The 14482-nt window shown below is 49.8% G+C and overlaps 4 non-coding genes and 8 pseudogenes across 4 annotated transcripts; 8 read left to right on the top strand and 4 right to left on the bottom strand.

Annotated features, from left to right (window-relative positions):
- Positions 1-597: 597 nt before the first annotated feature.
- Positions 598-726, top strand: LOC137311915 (U2 spliceosomal RNA; annotated as a pseudogene).
- A 912-nt stretch (positions 727-1638) lies between these two features.
- On the bottom strand, positions 1639-1804 carry LOC137311907 (U1 spliceosomal RNA). Its single transcript, XR_010960598.1, has one exon. It is a non-coding gene; the product is annotated as a U1 spliceosomal RNA (small nuclear RNA).
- Positions 1805-3031: 1227 nt separating this feature from the next.
- Positions 3032-3236, top strand: LOC137311851 (U2 spliceosomal RNA; annotated as a pseudogene).
- An 844-nt stretch (positions 3237-4080) lies between these two features.
- On the top strand, positions 4081-4209 carry LOC137311914 (U2 spliceosomal RNA; annotated as a pseudogene).
- Positions 4210-5137: 928 nt separating this feature from the next.
- Positions 5138-5303, bottom strand: LOC137311894 (U1 spliceosomal RNA). Its single transcript, XR_010960596.1, has one exon. It is a non-coding gene; the product is annotated as a U1 spliceosomal RNA (small nuclear RNA).
- A 1231-nt stretch (positions 5304-6534) lies between these two features.
- LOC137311850 (U2 spliceosomal RNA) lies at positions 6535-6739 on the top strand (annotated as a pseudogene).
- Positions 6740-7583: 844 nt separating this feature from the next.
- LOC137311912 (U2 spliceosomal RNA) lies at positions 7584-7712 on the top strand (annotated as a pseudogene).
- A 928-nt stretch (positions 7713-8640) lies between these two features.
- On the bottom strand, positions 8641-8806 carry LOC137311883 (U1 spliceosomal RNA). The gene has a single exon (XR_010960595.1). It is a non-coding gene; the product is annotated as a U1 spliceosomal RNA (small nuclear RNA).
- A 1231-nt stretch (positions 8807-10037) lies between these two features.
- LOC137311849 (U2 spliceosomal RNA) lies at positions 10038-10242 on the top strand (annotated as a pseudogene).
- Positions 10243-11086: 844 nt separating this feature from the next.
- Positions 11087-11215, top strand: LOC137311911 (U2 spliceosomal RNA; annotated as a pseudogene).
- A 928-nt stretch (positions 11216-12143) lies between these two features.
- Positions 12144-12309, bottom strand: LOC137311871 (U1 spliceosomal RNA). The gene has a single exon (XR_010960594.1). It is a non-coding gene; the product is annotated as a U1 spliceosomal RNA (small nuclear RNA).
- A 1232-nt stretch (positions 12310-13541) lies between these two features.
- On the top strand, positions 13542-13746 carry LOC137311848 (U2 spliceosomal RNA; annotated as a pseudogene).
- The last annotated feature ends 736 nt before the right edge of the window (positions 13747-14482 follow it).

The raw sequence follows: 14482 nt of genomic DNA, 5'->3' as shown, positions 1-14482 counted from the left end.
AACATTTAACTCCAGTTGTTGTGTGAAAAATTACTGCAGTTTTAAACTGGCAGTTCCAGAATTAATTGTTTCCAAGTCAGACATTTCCCGAAACAGAGAGCGCGAGAGAGACACAATGTTAACGTTTAAACTGCCACAAGCGAGAGGCGAAATAACTTCACGTTGCTGACTTTAAAAATGCGAGCAGACAGTGCGTGTGTGTTTGGAGGGAGTGCACTGTGAATGGCCACATTGGAAGCTGTGAGATCAAACTGTGCTGCTAACTGAGTGTTAAGGTGAGTAAAAGGCACTGGTTTGGGTGGAGCATTGCGCTCAGGATGGGAGATTTTCTTGAACGGTGCCAATTAATCTGCACCAGAAAATCATCCCCTGACCGGGATTCGAACCCGGGTGTCAACGAGTTTTAAATGTTGCGTCCTAACCACTAGACCATCAGGGGAGTTGCCCTCAATCCCCTGCAAACATATACAGAAGGCTGAACACATGGCTCCCTACAGTAGCAGCAGTGTCACCAGCAGAGGGCTTGAGTTGCCATTTCCACTTTGACACTCAGTCTTTTCACACTCAGTCAAATGGCAAACGTCTATTCAGGAGGTTATCGCTTCTCGGCTTTGGGACCGAATATTAAATTGAATTTTGCAACAGGGAGATGGAATAGGGGCTTGGCTCCGTCCACTCCACGCATCGACCCAGTATTGCAGTGTCTCTGGCAACGGTGCACCTCCCTGTGGGGAGATATTCAAAAGGAAAAACAGCTCTTTCCCAGCGTCTCTGTCCGTGTGTACGTATTATGACTGAGAATAAAGCTGATATATTGCACTTACTTTCTCAGCTCAGTGGTATTCTTTTCTTCTCCTGGGCTGAGTGCCGCTCGTTCGCTCGCTCACTCGCTCGCTCGCACGCAGGCAGCGATTATAATTCAAACTGCAAAATAACTTAACTTTAAACAAGCAGGGTCTGAGTACAAATGAAAACTGCGCTCCTGGACTGGACGGACTGTCTGTTTGTCTCGGTGAGGAAAAGGCAGTGGTGGTGAGGGTGGAGCATTGCGCTCAGGAGGGGAGACTTTCTTTGAGTGGTGCCAATTAATCTGCACCAGAAAATCATCCCCCCGACCGGGATTGGAACCCGGGTCTCAACGATTTAAAAGGTTGCGTCCTCGACCACTGGGCCACCTGGGAACCGCCTGAGGAACCTGTCCAAGAGGCTGAGGACACGCACGCCTGCTCCACGAGCAGCAGCGACCAGCAGGGGGCCGACCGGCTGATCCTTCCCTTTCACAGGCAGGCTTCTGGCCCTCGATAAAACGACAAAGGTGTTCAGAAGGAAGGCCTGGGGGGAGGGAGGGAGGGACGGCCATTGGAAATCAGCACAAAGCAGGTCCCCTGGAATCTCACACCTCCGACCCAGGAAACAGGTCTCCTGGTCAAAGCAGTCCAGCCATTAACGTGACAATGGACAGGGCCCCGGCAGCTTGAGACACATCTTTCTTTCGATATGCAAGTTCTTTTTAAAAAGGTTTCCTTCCACAGCAGCTCTGAGTGAGAGACTGACTGACATACGTACACACACACACAACACCGTCACCCATCCGATTGGTGGACCGCGGGGTCGACAATCTAACTTTTCGTTTCGATGCAGGGGAGAGCGCGAACGCAGTCCCCCACTACCACAAATTTTGCAGTCGAGTATCCCGCATTTGGGGACATCGCAGGCGTCAGCGCACACCCCAAGTGCAATGGGCTAGCCTCGTCCTGGGAGATCCGCCTTCGGGATCACAGATTCTCCCCTGCCAGGTAAGTATGCCTTGGGTCGCCACACACTGCCACTAGACAGCATTCGCTACCTTTTACGATTGCAAGGGCAGGTTTTAAGAATCAAAACGTCCCTTCGCTCGCAACGTGCTGATGCTCTGAGAGATTAATTCCGCTCAAATATCGTACCGTATATCCGATGATACACTGTGGGAGAAAATACTGCAGCGATGCGGTGCCGGCGATGGTTGTTTGCATGTCGCCCTTCAAGGGAAATGTCCCGCCTCCAGTTGTTGCTGTAGCAATATATACACGCGCGTTGTCGTGGTAATATAGAACTGCAAGTTGCCGTTGTCGTGGTAGTTTCGAATCAGCACAAAGCAGGTGCACTCCCTGGAATGTCACACCTGCGTCCCAGAAAACAGGTCTCCTGGTCAAAGCAGTCCCGCCCCGCCCTGGGATTAACGTGACAATGGACAGGGCCCAGTCAGGGAGCAGCTTGAGAGACATCTTTCAATAGGCACTTCTGAAACATTAACGCCTTGTTTCTTTCGACAGTTTAACCAGCCTTTAACACGCCTTGTGTTTTTATTTCCCATTTCCAGCCAGCCCAGCCAGCCGAGCCAGCATCTGCAGTATTTTCTTTTGATTGGTCTTGCCTGCTGTGGAATGAACGTTTAAACACGAGCTGCTGATTGTCAGCACCTCACCTCTTTCTCAATTGGCCGTTGCAATCTCACTCACTCGCTGTGAGACACGTCACGTCACGTCACTAGTTTTCTTTAAAGCGGTTTCCTTCCACGGCAGTGAGTTCGTGACTGAGACTGACTGACGGAGGTCCGTTGAGACGCCACCTTCTCCCATCTGATCGGTGGCCGACTGGCAAATTTACCAATCTGTCAAGCAATCCTAGCAAGAAAGGAAAAAACGGCAACTTCTTTAAACTGATCCACTGTTGCAATTAGAAACGGTGGCAAAAATGTGCCCAGAGTGGGAGAGAACGGCAGTGCTTCCAGACTGCTTTAGACACAGTCAGCCAGAGACCAAAGAGGGAGGGAAAACAGGAGCGGAGATCAATTCGCATCGAGCGCGTTATCGCTTCTCGGCCTTTTGGCGAAGATCAAGTGGTCAAGTGGGGGAAGGCAACCATTTGGAGCCTTCCTGCCATTGTATGCCGGGGGGATGCAGTCAGGGAGAAATCCCCTCGGGCAGAGTGTAGAGCTTTGGCTTGTAGAGCTTTGGCTTGATGTAATGTCACTGCAAGGAATCTGGAATGAATCTGTAAGGCAATAAGGCACCCCAGAGTGTCAGAAAAAAAAAAAAAAAGTTTCTGTTCTTATCAGTTTAATATCTGATATGTCCCCTATCTGGGGACCAAATATTAAATTGATTTTTGGAACAGGGAGATGGAACAAGAGCTTGCTCCGTCCACTCCACGCATCGACCCAGTATTACAGTGTCTCTGGCAACGGTGCACCTCCCTGTGGGGAGATATTCAAAATGCTGAACGGATTTTTGGAGCCTGTATTATTACTCAGAATGCTGAGATATTGCAACTGTGGTTTTCTTGTTTACTCCTGGGATGGATGAGTGCCATTCCCTTTCTTCCTTTTCCCTCTTGCAGTTTTACCTTGGAGGGAAAGACGTCAGTCTCAGGTCACTTTTCAGGAAGCTGCAAGCCTGTGTATTGGGACGTGCCACCTTCCACAGACTTGGTCTCCTGACCTGAAACATTTAACTCCAGTTGTTGTGTGAAAAATTACTGCAGTTTTAAACTGGCAGTTCCAGAATTAATTGTTTCCAAGTCAGACATTTCCCGAAACAGAGAGCGCGAGAGAGACACAATGTTAACGTTTAAACTGCCACAAGCGAGAGGCGAAATAACTTCACGTTGCTGACTTTAAAAATGCGAGCAGACAGTGCGTGTGTGTTTGGAGGGAGTGCACTGTGAATGGCCACATTGGAAGCTGTGAGATCAAACTGTGCTGCTAACTGAGTGTTAAGGTGAGTAAAAGGCACTGGTTTGGGTGGAGCATTGCGCTCAGGATGGGAGATTTTCTTGAACGGTGCCAATTAATCTGCACCAGAAAATCATCCCCTGACCAGGATTCGAACCCGGGTCTCAACGAGTTTTAAATGTTGCGTCCTAATCACTAGACCATCAGGGGAGTGGCCCTCAATCCCCTGCAAACATATACAGAAGGCTGAACACATGGCTCCCTACAGTAGCAGCAGTGTCACCAGCAGAGGGCTTGACTTGCCATTTCCACTTTGACACTCAGTCTTTTCACACTCAGTCAAATGGCAAACGTCTATTCAGGAGGTTATCGCTTCTCGGCTTTGGGACCGAATATTAAATTGAATTTTGCAACAGGGAGATGGAATAGGGGCTTGGCTCCGTCCACTCCACGCATCGACCCAGTATTGCAGTGTCTCTGGCAACGGTGCACCTCCCTGTGGGGAGATATTCAAAAGGAAAAACAGCTCTTTCCCAGCGTCTCTGTCCGTGTGTACGTATTATGACTGAGAATAAAGCTGATATATTGCACTTACTTTCTCAGCTCAGTGCTATTCTTTTCTTCTCCTGGGCTGAGTGCCGCTCGTTCGCTCGCTCGCTCGCTCGCTCGCACGCAGGCAGCGATTATAATTCAAACTGCAAAATAACTTAACTTTAAACAAGCAGGGTCTGAGTACAAATGAAAACTGCGCTCCTGGACTGGACGGACTGTCTGTTTGTCTCGGTGAGGAAAAGGCAGTGGTGGTGAGGGTGGAGCATTGCGCTCAGGAGGGGAGACTTTCTTTGAGTGGTGCCAATTAATCTGCACCAGAAAATCATCCCCCCGACCGGGATTGGAACCCGGGTCTCAACGATTTAAAAGGTTGCGTCCTCGACCACTGGGCCACCTGGGAACCGCCTGAGGAACCTGTCCAAGAGGCTGAGGACACGCACGCCTGCTCCACGAGCAGCAGCGACCAGCAGGGGGCCGACCGGCTGATCCTTCCCTTTCACAGGCAGGCTTCTGGCCCTCGATAAAACGCCAAAGGTGTTCAGAAGGAAGGCCTGGGGGGAGGGAGGGAGGGACGGCCATTGGAAATCAGCACAAAGCAGGTCCCCTGGAATCTCACACCTCCGACCCAGGAAACAGGTCTCCTGGTCAAAGCAGTCCAGCCATTAACGTGACAATGGACAGGGCCCCGGCAGCTTGAGACACATCTTTCTTTCGATATGCAAGTTCTTTTTAAAAAGGTTTCCTTCCACAGCAGCTCTGAGTGAGAGACTGACTGACATACGTACACACACACACACACACACACACACACAACACCGTCACCCATCCGATTGGTGGACCGCGGGGTCGACAATCTAACTTTTCGTTTCGATGCAGGGGAGAGCGCGAACGCAGTCCCCCACTACCACAAATTTTGCAGTCGAGTATCCCGCATTTGGGGACATCGCAGGCGTCAGCGCACACCCCAAGTGCAATGGGCTAGCCTCGTCCTGGGAGATCCGCCTTCGGGATCACAGATTCTCCCCTGCCAGGTAAGTATGCCTTGTGTCGCCACACACTGCCACTAGACAGCATTCGCTACCTTTTACGATTGCAAGGGCAGGTTTTAAGAATCAAAACGTCCCTTCGCTCGCAACGTGCTGATGCTCTGAGAGATTAATTCCGCTCAAATATCGTACCGTATATCCGATGATACACTCTGGGAGAAAATACTGCAGCGATGCGGTGCCGGCGATGGTTGTTTGCATGTCGCCCTTCAAGGGAAATGTCCCGCCTCCAGTTGTTGCTGTAGCAATATATACACGCGCGTTGTCGTGGTAATATAGAACTGCAAGTTGCCGTTGTCGTGGTAGTTTCGAATCAGCACAAAGCAGGTGCACTCCCTGGAATGTCACACCTGCGTCCCAGAAAACAGGTCTCCTGGTCAAAGCAGTCCCGCCCCGCCCTGGGATTAACGTGACAATGGACAGGGCCCAGTCAGGGAGCAGCTTGAGAGACATCTTTCAATAGGCACTTCTGAAACATTAACGCCTTGTTTCTTTCGACAGTTTAACCAGCCTTTAACACGTCTTGTGTTTTTATTTCCCATTTCCAGCCAGCCAGCCCAGCCAGCCGAGCCAGCATCTGCAGTATTTTCTTTTGATTGGTCTTGCCTGCTGTGGAATGAACGTTTAAACACGAGCTGCTGATTGTCAGCACCTCACCTCTTTCTCAATTGGCCGTTGCAATCTCACTCACTCGCTGTGAGACACGTCACGTCACGTCACTAGTTTTCTTTAAAGCGGTTTCCTTCCACGGCAATGAGTTAGTGACTGAGACTGACTGACGGAGGTCCGTTGAGACGCCACCTTCTCCCATCTGATCGGTGGCCGACTGGCAAATTTACCAATCTGTCAAGCAATCCTAGCAAGAAAGGAAAAAACGGCAACTTCTTTAAACTGATCCACTGTTGCAATTAGAAACGGTGGCAAAAATGTGCCCAGAGTGGGAGAGAACGGCAGTGCTTCCAGACTGCTTTAGACACAGTCAGCCAGAGACCAAAGAGGGAGGGAAAACAGGAGCGGAGATCAATTCGCATCGAGCGCGTTATCGCTTCTCGGCCTTTTGGCGAAGATCAAGTGGTCAAGTGGGGGAAGGCAACCATTTGGAGCCTTCCTGCCATTGTATGCCGGGGGGATGCAGTCAGGGAGAAATCCCCTCGGGCAGAGTGTAGAGCTTTGGCTTGTAGAGCTTTGGCTTGATGTAATGTCACTGCAAGGAATCTGGAATGAATCTGTAAGGCAATAAGGCACCCCAGAGTGTCAGAAAAAAAAAAAAAAAGTTTCTGTTCTTATCAGTTTAATATCTGATATGTCCCCTATCTGGGGACCAAATATTAAATTGATTTTTGGAACAGGGAGATGGAACAAGAGCTTGCTCCGTCCACTCCACGCATCGACCCAGTATTACAGTGTCTCTGGCAACGGTGCACCTCCCTGTGGGGAGATATTCAAAATGCTGAACGGATTTTTGGAGCCTGTATTATTACTCAGAATGCTGAGATATTGCAACTGTGGTTTTCTTGTTTACTCCTGGGATGGATGAGTGCCATTCCCTTTCTTCCTTTTCCCTCTTGCAGTTTTACCTTGGAGGGAAAGACGTCAGTCTCAGGTCACTTTTCAGGAAGCTGCAAGCCTGTGTATTGGGACGTGCCACCTTCCACAGACTTGGTCTCCTGACCTGAAACATTTAACTCCAGTTGTTGTGTGAAAAATTACTGCAGTTTTAAACTGGCAGTTCCAGAATTAATTGTTTCCAAGTCAGACATTTCCCGAAACAGAGAGCGCGAGAGAGACACAATGTTAACGTTTAAACTGCCACAAGCGAGAGGCGAAATAACTTCACGTTGCTGACTTTAAAAATGCGAGCAGACAGTGCGTGTGTGTTTGGAGGGAGTGCACTGTGAATGGCCACATTGGAAGCTGTGAGATCAAACTGTGCTGCTAACTGAGTGTTAAGGTGAGTAAAAGGCACTGGTTTGGGTGGAGCATTGCGCTCAGGATGGGAGATTTTCTTGAACGGTGCCAATTAATCTGCACCAGAAAATCATCCCCTGACCAGGATTCGAACCCGGGTCTCAACGAGTTTTAAATGTTGCGTCCTAATCACTAGACCATCAGGGGAGTGGCCCTCAATCCCCTGCAAACATATACAGAAGGCTGAACACATGGCTCCCTACAGTAGCAGCAGTGTCACCAGCAGAGGGCTTGACTTGCCATTTCCACTTTGACACTCAGTCTTTTCACACTCAGTCAAATGGCAAACGTCTATTCAGGAGGTTATCGCTTCTCGGCTTTGGGACCGAATATTAAATTGAATTTTGCAACAGGGAGATGGAATAGGGGCTTGGCTCCGTCCACTCCACGCATCGACCCAGTATTGCAGTGTCTCTGGCAACGGTGCACCTCCCTGTGGGGAGATATTCAAAAGGAAAAACAGCTCTTTCCCAGCGTCTCTGTCCGTGTGTACGTATTATGACTGAGAATAAAGCTGATATATTGCACTTACTTTCTCAGCTCAGTGCTATTCTTTTCTTCTCCTGGGCTGAGTGCCGCTCGTTCGCTCGCTCGCTCGCTCGCTCGCACGCAGGCAGCGATTATAATTCAAACTGCAAAATAACTTAACTTTAAACAAGCAGGGTCTGAGTACAAATGAAAACTGCGCTCCTGGACTGGACGGACTGTCTGTTTGTCTCGGTGAGGAAAAGGCAGTGGTGGTGAGGGTGGAGCATTGCGCTCAGGAGGGGAGACTTTCTTTGAGTGGTGCCAATTAATCTGCACCAGAAAATCATCCCCCCGACCGGGATTGGAACCCGGGTCTCAACGATTTAAAAGGTTGCGTCCTCGACCACTGGGCCACCTGGGAACCGCCTGAGGAACCTGTCCAAGAGGCTGAGGACACGCACGCCTGCTCCACGAGCAGCAGCGACCAGCAGGGGGCCGACCGGCTGATCCTTCCCTTTCACAGGCAGGCTTCTGGCCCTCGATAAAACGCCAAAGGTGTTCAGAAGGAAGGCCTGGGGGGAGGGAGGGAGGGACGGCCATTGGAAATCAGCACAAAGCAGGTCCCCTGGAATCTCACACCTCCGACCCAGGAAACAGGTCTCCTGGTCAAAGCAGTCCAGCCATTAACGTGACAATGGACAGGGCCCCGGCAGCTTGAGACACATCTTTCTTTCGATATGCAAGTTCTTTTTAAAAAGGTTTCCTTCCACAGCAGCTCTGAGTGAGAGACTGACTGACATACGTACACACACACACACACACACACACACACAACACCGTCACCCATCCGATTGGTGGACCGCGGGGTCGACAATCTAACTTTTCGTTTCGATGCAGGGGAGAGCGCGAACGCAGTCCCCCACTACCACAAATTTTGCAGTCGAGTATCCCGCATTTGGGGACATCGCAGGCGTCAGCGCACACCCCAAGTGCAATGGGCTAGCCTCGTCCTGGGAGATCCGCCTTCGGGATCACAGATTCTCCCCTGCCAGGTAAGTATGCCTTGTGTCGCCACACACTGCCACTAGACAGCATTCGCTACCTTTTACGATTGCAAGGGCAGGTTTTAAGAATCAAAACGTCCCTTCGCTCGCAACGTGCTGATGCTCTGAGAGATTAATTCCGCTCAAATATCGTACCGTATATCCGATGATACACTCTGGGAGAAAATACTGCAGCGATGCGGTGCCGGCGATGGTTGTTTGCATGTCGCCCTTCAAGGGAAATGTCCCGCCTCCAGTTGTTGCTGTAGCAATATATACACGCGCGTTGTCGTGGTAATATAGAACTGCAAGTTGCCGTTGTCGTGGTAGTTTCGAATCAGCACAAAGCAGGTGCACTCCCTGGAATGTCACACCTGCGTCCCAGAAAACAGGTCTCCTGGTCAAAGCAGTCCCGCCCCGCCCTGGGATTAACGTGACAATGGACAGGGCCCAGTCAGGGAGCAGCTTGAGAGACATCTTTCAATAGGCACTTCTGAAACATTAACGCCTTGTTTCTTTCGACAGTTTAACCAGCCTTTAACACGTCTTGTGTTTTTATTTCCCATTTCCAGCCAGCCAGCCCAGCCAGCCGAGCCAGCATCTGCAGTATTTTCTTTTGATTGGTCTTGCCTGCTGTGGAATGAACGTTTAAACACGAGCTGCTGATTGTCAGCACCTCACCTCTTTCTCAATTGGCCGTTGCAATCTCACTCACTCGCTGTGAGACACGTCACGTCACGTCACTAGTTTTCTTTAAAGCGGTTTCCTTCCACGGCAATGAGTTAGTGACTGAGACTGACTGACGGAGGTCCGTTGAGACGCCACCTTCTCCCATCTGATCGGTGGCCGACTGGCAAATTTACCAATCTGTCAAGCAATCCTAGCAAGAAAGGAAAAAACGGCAACTTCTTTAAACTGATCCACTGTTGCAATTAGAAACGGTGGCAAAAATGTGCCCAGAGTGGGAGAGAACGGCAGTGCTTCCAGACTGCTTTAGACACAGTCAGCCAGAGACCAAAGAGGGAGGGAAAACAGGAGCGGAGATCAATTCGCATCGAGCGCGTTATCGCTTCTCGGCCTTTTGGCGAAGATCAAGTGGTCAAGTGGGGGAAGGCAACCATTTGGAGCCTTCCTGCCATTGTATGCCGGGGGGATGCAGTCAGGGAGAAATCCCCTCGGGCAGAGTGTAGAGCTTTGGCTTGTAGAGCTTTGGCTTGATGTAATGTCACTGCAAGGAATCTGGAATGAATCTGTAAGGCAATAAGGCACCCCAGAGTGTCAGAAAAAAAAAAAAAAAGTTTCTGTTCTTATCAGTTTAATATCTGATATGTCCCCTATCTGGGGACCAAATATTAAATTGATTTTTGGAACAGGGAGATGGAACAAGAGCTTGCTCCGTCCACTCCACGCATCGACCCAGTATTACAGTGTCTCTGGCAACGGTGCACCTCCCTGTGGGGAGATATTCAAAATGCTGAACGGATTTTTGGAGCCTGTATTATTACTCAGAATGCTGAGATATTGCAACTGTGGTTTTCTTGTTTACTCCTGGGATGGATGAGTGCCATTCCCTTTCTTCCTTTTCCCTCTTGCAGTTTTACCTTGGAGGGAAAGACGTCAGTCTCAGGTCACTTTTCAGGAAGCTGCAAGCCTGTGTATTGGGACGTGCCACCTTCCACAGACTTGGTCTCCTGACCTGAAACATTTAACTCCAGTTGTTGTGTGAAAAATTACTGCAGTTTTAAACTGGCAGTTCCAGAATTAATTGTTTCCAAGTCAGACATTTCCCGAAACAGAGAGCGCGAGAGAGACACAATGTTAACGTTTAAACTGCCACAAGCGAGAGGCGAAATAACTTCACGTTGCTGACTTTAAAAATGCGAGCAGACAGTGCGTGTGTGTTTGGAGGGAGTGCACTGTGAATGGCCACATTGGAAGCTGTGAGATCAAACTGTGCTGCTAACTGAGTGTTAAGGTGAGTAAAAGGCACTGGTTTGGGTGGAGCATTGCGCTCAGGATGGGAGATTTTCTTGAACGGTGCCAATTAATCTGCACCAGAAAATCATCCCCTGACCAGGATTCGAACCCGGGTCTCAACGAGTTTTAAATGTTGCGTCCTAATCACTAGACCATCAGGGGAGTGGCCCTCAATCCCCTGCAAACATATACAGAAGGCTGAACACATGGCTCCCTACAGTAGCAGCAGTGTCACCAGCAGAGGGCTTGACTTGCCATTTCCACTTTGACACTCAGTCTTTTCACACTCAGTCAAATGGCAAACGTCTATTCAGGAGGTTATCGCTTCTCGGCTTTGGGACCGAATATTAAATTGAATTTTGCAACAGGGAGATGGAATAGGGGCTTGGCTCCGTCCACTCCACGCATCGACCCAGTATTGCAGTGTCTCTGGCAACGGTGCACCTCCCTGTGGGGAGATATTCAAAAGGAAAAACAGCTCTTTCCCAGCGTCTCTGTCCGTGTGTACGTATTATGACTGAGAATAAAGCTGATATATTGCACTTACTTTCTCAGCTCAGTGCTATTCTTTTCTTCTCCTGGGCTGAGTGCCGCTCGTTCGCTCGCTCGCTCGCTCGCTCGCACGCAGGCAGCGATTATAATTCAAACTGCAAAATAACTTAACTTTAAACAAGCAGGGTCTGAGTACAAATGAAAACTGCGCTCCTGGACTGGACGGACTGTCTGTTTGTCTCGGTGAGGAAAAGGCAGTGGTGGTGAGGGTGGAGCATTGCGCTCAGGAGGGGAGACTTTCTTTGAGTGGTGCCAATTAATCTGCACCAGAAAATCATCCCCCCGACCGGGATTGGAACCCGGGTCTCAACGATTTAAAAGGTTGCGTCCTCGACCACTGGGCCACCTGGGAACCGCCTGAGGAACCTGTCCAAGAGGCTGAGGACACGCACGCCTGCTCCACGAGCAGCAGCGACCAGCAGGGGGCCGACCGGCTGATCCTTCCCTTTCACAGGCAGGCTTCTGGCCCTCGATAAAACGCCAAAGGTGTTCAGAAGGAAGGCCTGGGGGGAGGGAGGGAGGGACGGCCATTGGAAATCAGCACAAAGCAGGTCCCCTGGAATCTCACACCTCCGACCCAGGAAACAGGTCTCCTGGTCAAAGCAGTCCAGCCATTAACGTGACAATGGACAGGGCCCCGGCAGCTTGAGACACATCTTTCTTTCGATATGCAAGTTCTTTTTAAAAAGGTTTCCTTCCACAGCAGCTCTGAGTGAGAGACTGACTGACATACGTACACACACACACACACACACACACACACAACACCGTCACCCATCCGATTGGTGGACCGCGGGGTCGACAATCTAACTTTTCGTTTCGATGCAGGGGAGAGCGCGAACGCAGTCCCCCACTACCACAAATTTTGCAGTCGAGTATCCCGCATTTGGGGACATCGCAGGCGTCAGCGCACACCCCAAGTGCAATGGGCTAGCCTCGTCCTGGGAGATCCGCCTTCGGGATCACAGATTCTCCCCTGCCAGGTAAGTATGCCTTGTGTCGCCACACACTGCCACTAGACAGCATTCGCTACCTTTTACGATTGCAAGGGCAGGTTTTAAGAATCAAAACGTCCCTTCGCTCGCAACGTGCTGATGCTCTGAGAGATTAATTCCGCTCAAATATCGTACCGTATATCCGATGATACACTCTGGGAGAAAATACTGCAGCGATGCGGTGCCGGCGATGGTTGTTTGCATGTCGCCCTTCAAGGGAAATGTCCCGCCTCCAGTTGTTGCTGTAGCAATATATACACGCGCGTTGTCGTGGTAATATAGAACTGCAAGTTGCCGTTGTCGTGGTAGTTTCGAATCAGCACAAAGCAGGTGCACTCCCTGGAATGTCACACCTGCGTCCCAGAAAACAGGTCTCCTGGTCAAAGCAGTCCCGCCCCCGCCCTGGGATTAACGTGACAATGGACAGGGCCCAGTCAGGGAGCAGCTTGAGAGACATCTTTCAATAGGCACTTCTGAAACATTAACGCCTTGTTTCTTTCGACAGTTTAACCAGCCTTTAACACGTCTTGTGTATTTATTTCCCATTTCCAGCCAGCCAGCCCAGCCAGCCGAGCCAGCATCTGCAGTATTTTCTTTTGATTGGTCTTGCCTGCTGTGGAATGAACGTTTAAACACGAGCTGCTGATTGTCAGCACCTCACCTCTTTCTCAATTGGCCGTTGCAATCTCACTCACTCGCTGTGAGACACGTCACGTCACGTCACTAGTTTTCTTTAAAGCGGTTTCCTTCCACGGCAATGAGTTAGTGACTGAGACTGACTGACGGAGGTCCGTTGAGACACCACCTTCTCCCATCTGATCGGTGGCCGACTGGCAAATTTACCAATCTGTCAAGCAATCCTAGCAAGAAAGGAAAAAACGGCAACTTCTTTAAACTGATCCACTGTTGCAATTAGAAACGGTGGCAAAAATGTGCCCAGAGTGGGAGAGAACGGCAGTGCTTCCAGACTGCTTTAGACACAGTCAGCCAGAGACCAAAGAGGGAGGGAAAACAGGAGCGGAGATCAATTCGCATCGAGCGCGTTATCGCTTCTCGGCCTTTTGGCGAAGATCAAGTGGTCAAGTGGGGGAAGGCAACCATTTGGAGCCTTCCTGCCATTGTATGCCGGGGGGATGCAGTCAGGGAGAAATCCCCTCGGGCAGAGTGTAGAGCTTTGGCTTGTAGAGCTTTGGCTTGATGTAATGTCACTGCAAGGAATCTGGAATGAATCTGTAAGGCAATAAGGCACCCCAGAGTGTCAGAAAAAAAAAAAAAAAGTTTCTGTTCTTATCAGTTTAATATCTGATATGTCCCCTATCTGGGGACCAAATATTAAATTGATTTTTGGAACAGGGAGATGGAACAAGAGCTTGCTCCGTCCACTCCACGCATCGACCCAGTATTACAGTGTCTCTGGCAACGGTGCACCTCCCTGTGGGGAGATATTCAAAATGCTGAACGGATTTTTGGAGCCTGTATTATTACTCAGAATGCTGAGATATTGCAACTGTGGTTTTCTTGTTTACTCCTGGGATGGATGAGTGCCATTCCCTTTCTTCCTTTTCCCTCTTGCAGTTTTACCTTGGAGGGAAAGACGTCAGTCTCAGGTCACTTTTCAGGAAGCTGCAAGCCTGTGTATTGGGACGTGCCACCTTCCACAGACTTGGTCTCCTGACCTGAAACATTTAACTCCAGTTGTTGTGTGAAAAATTACTGCAGTTTTAAACTGGCAGTTCCAGAATTAATTGTTTCCAAGTCAGACATTTCCCGAAACAGAGAGCGCGAGAGAGACACAATGTTAACGTTTAAACTGCCACAAGCGAGAGGCGAAATAACTTCACGTTGCTGACTTTAAAAATGCGAGCAGACAGTGCGTGTGTGTTTGGAGGGAGTGCACTGTGAATGGCCACATTGGAAGCTGTGAGATCAAACTGTGCTGCTAACTGAGTGTTAAGGTGAGTAAAAGGCACTGGTTTGGGTGGAGCATTGCGCTCAGGATGGGAGATTTTCTTGAACGGTGCCAATTAATCTGCACCAGAAAATCATCCCCTGACCAGGATTCGAACCCGGGTCTCAACGAGTTTTAAATGTTGCGTCCTAATCACTAGACCATCAGGGGAGTGGCCCTCAATCCCCTGCAAACATATACAGAAGGCTGAACACATGGCT

Source organism: Heptranchias perlo, unplaced genomic scaffold (assembly GCF_035084215.1).
Source record: "Heptranchias perlo isolate sHepPer1 unplaced genomic scaffold, sHepPer1.hap1 HAP1_SCAFFOLD_384, whole genome shotgun sequence".
NCBI classification, from domain to species: Eukaryota; Metazoa; Chordata; class Chondrichthyes; order Hexanchiformes; family Hexanchidae; genus Heptranchias; species Heptranchias perlo.
The sequence above is the reverse complement of the archived record's forward strand: the minus strand, read 5'-3'. Positions and strand labels throughout refer to the sequence as shown.